This window comes from Macaca nemestrina, chromosome 12 (genome assembly GCF_043159975.1).
Source record: "Macaca nemestrina isolate mMacNem1 chromosome 12, mMacNem.hap1, whole genome shotgun sequence".
NCBI lineage: Eukaryota > Metazoa > Chordata > Mammalia > Primates > Cercopithecidae > Macaca > Macaca nemestrina.
The window spans coordinates 41,227,596-41,232,355 of record NC_092136.1 but is presented as its reverse complement, the minus strand read 5'-3'; positions in this window follow the sequence as shown (position 1 = coordinate 41,232,355).

Here is a 4,760-nt window from a genome sequence, read left to right as displayed (position 1 = left end):
AATACCTAAACATGGTTAATTGGTTCTGGCATTTTGTAATAGCAAAGACTGAAAGAATTTTGAGATGCATGCTGGAAAAAGTATATATTGCCTTAAAGAAATTACTGTCAGAAATATAAGCATTGATTTATATGAACAATATATATATGAATAATATAATTTATATGAATAATATAACCAGCAATTTTGATGAGGCCTCAGTTGGAAGTGAAGATAGTAAGGAAAGCTCCGATTTTCTTAGGAACTACATACATCATCAAGAACAGTATGTCTGTAGAAATACGAACATTAAGGATGCTTCTGGTGAGTTCTCAGAAAGAAATGAGTAGCATGTTATTGGACATCGGAGAAGAGGCAATCCTTGTTAAAAACTTTCAGAAAACTTGGCAGAATTAATAGACAGTTTTGGGTAAAAATTAAAATTTGAATATTTAGTTGACAAGATTTCCAAGCAATCTGTGAAAAATATGTTCTGTTTTCTCTTTGCTGCTATTAGTAAAATGTGAGCAGAAAGAGTCAAATTGAGGAACACACTATTTTAAATAAAAAGAAACAAGAATTTGATGATTTGAAAAATCTCCAGCCTATCCATATTACAAAAGATGTTAAAGCATACTCTACAGAGAATGCCTAGAACCTTCAGAGAGAGCATAATCCTGTTACAACTTTCTTTCAGACTTAGTCCCTAACATTTAAGTCTTTAATCCATCTTGAATTAATTTTTGTATAAAGTTTAAGGAAGGGATCCAGTTTCAGCTTTCTACATATGGCTAGCCAATTTTCCCAACATCATTTATTAAATAGGGAATCCTTTCCCCATTTCTTGTTTTTGTCAGGTTTGTCAAAGATCAGATAGTTGTAGATGTGTGGTATTATTTCTGAGGGTTCTGTTCTGTTCCACTGGTCTATATCTCTGTTTTGGTACCAGTACCATGCTGTTTTGGTTACTGTAGCCTTGAAGTCAGATAGCATGATGCCTCCAGCTTTGATCTTTTGGCTTAGGATTGTCTTGGCAATGCAGGCCCTTTTTTTGGTTCCATATGAACTTTGAAGTAGCTTTTTCCAATTCTGTGAAGAAAGTCATTGGTAGTTTAATGGGGATAGCATTGAATCTATAAATTACCTTGGGCACTATGGCCATTTTCATGATACTGATTCTTCCTATCTGTGAGCATGGAATGTTCTTCCATTTGTTTTTGTCCTCTTTTATTTCTTTGAGCAGTGGTTTGTAGTTCTCCTTGAAGAGGCCCTTCATGTCCCTTGTAAGTTGGATTCCTAGGTATTTTATTCTCTTTGAAGCAATTGTGAATAGGAGTTCACTCATGATTTGGCTCTCTGTTTGTCTGTTATTGGTGTATAGGAATGCTTCAGATTTTTGCACATTAATGCCAGAAAGTAGAACAAATTATGCAACAAAATTTTCACTGTAGAAAACGTTAAGCAATCTCCAGAAAATAAGGATTAACTAAAGGAGCATACACAAACTTTTACTCTTGAAAACAAATGGCACTAACATTCTTACTAATGGTCAGCGTTAACTCTGGAGATTATTTCCTTAATCGTTGCCAAGACGCTAACAATGAGGACTATGGACTTAGAAAAAAATATGCATTGATTAATAGGACTGAAGAGAGTTTGGAAAGCATTTAGTACACAAACATTTCTCCTCTTATATTGTATATGAAAAAGCAGAAGTTTAGAAACAGTAAGTGACATATCCAAGATGCAACAGTGAATTAGGGGCATGGCAAGAAAGAAACTGAAATCCATGACTTCAAGTGAGGCCTTTCCTTTTGAATAATATACTACATTTGGAAGAACAAAAGCTTTGGAGAAAGTTGCTATCATGGGAATAGCCATCTAACATTCATAAAATAAAATGAGTATAATACTGGAGTTGAATATGACTGATTAAGAAATTAGTAATGTTTGACTAATAATAGCACTACTGCCTCTATATACAACTTTATTTCAAAGATGCCTCACATATATTCAAAGAGCTATATTTAAAATAGCAAAAACATATTTATAGAAACTTTTAGGTACATAATTGTCAACAGTATTTTAATAAGAAAATCTTGTAGAATATTTCTCTACGCCAATTTATGTGATCAAGAAAACTAACAATCTTTATTTGCATGTGGTATGCAAACAAATTTGAAATTTTACTTCATATTTGCATATGGTATGTGAATGACATAAATTGAACAAATTCTAATGAATCAAGTTAAAAATAGCCTTTAATTATGTGATACACACTACTTCCTTTGACTAGCCCATGCATGAAAAATTAAAATTTACAATAGCATTGTAAATGTCTCATTCAATGGAGTAAAATAAACAACAGTTGAATTATATAAACTGGAATCATTTCTGGAATAGAAACATATTATCATTGAAAGTTTAGGTAGAGCTAGGTAATCTATGAATGAATTTCTAGTCTGCATTGTGAGTCAAAATGATTTGGGAATCTAGAATTTCATTCGCTTTTGTCTCTTCTGGCACAATATTGAGATTCATTTTTTAACCCAAAATTTCATCCAATAAACATTTAAATATATTCAAATCTCTACTAAATTAAACATACCCTGTATAGATGCAAATGCAGGCATACAGATCTTTCTCTTGAATGTGGTTTCTGCTCGATCTCTCTCAACAGGTGGAAAGGGTGTTCATTTTATTTCCTAACTCGGTGGTAATTTGAACCTTTTTCATGGCTTTGATTGTCATCTTATATAGTAATTACTCATAAATTTGATTTCCAGAATTTACCTCTGAGTTCCACAACCAGCCATCCAAAGATTCAATTGATATTTCCACTCCAGCATCAAATATTTCCACTTCAAAGGCATGTAAATCAAATGTTGTTTAACTAAACCACCTCCGTGAAAACCTGGTTCTCTTTCACTGTTTTATGTATCACTCAATGCCACTGTACAAATTAAAAGGCCAGGAGTCGACTTTGAAATCTCCATATCTAACGCACCATAAAATATCAGATACTTTAATTATTAAACATCTATCTGATTTTTTACTCCACTACCTCATTATTTTTTTTCATTTTTTTCATCAGTTTTACAAGATTTATAGAATACTCCACTACTTTAATACAAGAACTTGTCACCTCTCACCTGGATCATGGTACTATCATATTAAATAGTCTCACTCTTTTACTCTACAGCCTAATCAGCACAATTTCCACAGCGTTGCCAGCAATTTTTTTCTTTTCACTTAATAATTGCTGTTTTTAAAAAATGTGTAAACATATATGTAATTTTATTTTAATGTGTAATTACACCATATGATTTGATGTCTATTTTTCTTTCTTCTTTGCTTTTCTGCATACTCCCTCTCTTATTACATCGAAATCCACATCATTCCACTCTACTCATGTAGCCTATGTTAAAAAAGTAGTACATATTGCACCCTTCCATGTCATTTTCCAGCAAAAGTAAATATCTATACACACAAACATTCATGCATACTTTGTAAGTATTTATATTTAATTTTAGTGTTCTTTTAAAATTTACCATATTAAATTATTTATTACATTTTTGCATTTTCCTAAATAACATGTAGGTGTTGCTACAAATTAATTCATACATCTCTAATTCATTATTCTCAATGACTACAAAACATTTCCTAGGTTAAGTGAGCAGAAATTTATTCAGGCTTTTTTATTGACACATCTTCATGTTTTTCTACTTATTATCTACATTGTGATTTTTTCAAACCTGAACCCAATTATATCTACCTGAACTCAACCTCTGACCCCCAAAACGCAAGGCCTGTGTGTTTTACCTCTACCTACCTCTGAAGCCTCATTGACTCCTATATACCTTTGTACACTTTGAGTTACAGACACACACGTGCCTACACAATTCATTCGGTATCTTCCCTTCCTAAGAATTCAGCTTTTTGTTACATATCAAGGGATCTTTTGCTTCATTTTTCTAAATAACATATTATCTAGTTAAATGTCCCCCAGAGCACCAAACATCAGAGTATTGCAATTATTATTACTTATTATTAATGTAATATTACATTAACTTGTGGTTTTTGTCATTGTCAGTCTCCTTGATAAAACTAATTTTCACAAGTCCAGGAATTTTTTTCTGCCTTTTAGTTTTACATTTATTTCAATTTCTTTGTTTGCTTTTTTTTTTTTTTTTTTGAGACAAAGTCTCACTCTGTCATCCAGCCTGGAGTGCAGTGGTGTGATCTCAGCTCACTGCAATCTCCCCTTCTTGAGTTCAAGCAATTCTCATGCTACAGTCTCCTGAGTAGCTGGGACTACAGGTGTGTGCCACCACACCCGGCTAATTTTTGTATTTTTGGTACAGATGGGTTTTCACCATGTTGGCCAGGCTGGCCCCAAACTCCTGAACTCAGGTGTTCTGCCCAACTCAGCCTCCCAAAGTCCTGGGATTACAGGCATGAGTTGCTGCGCTGGGTCCATTTTAATTTCTTTACATCTCTAGGACTTAGTACAAAACACTGAATATACTAGCAGTCAGTATATTTGATGAATAAATTATAATAAATACGGAAAATAAACACAAAATAAGAATTAAAATATGACTACTGAAAATATAAATTAATATTTGAAGAAAAGTTAGAAGAAATAGATTAGTTTCAATATTATATTGAATATTATAAGCATTTGCAATTACTAAACATAAATTAGATTTTGAAGTTTCTTAATAAAAAAGAAGCAGCTTGAAAAAAAAAATTAGTTCTTTAGACTAACCAGAGTGAAC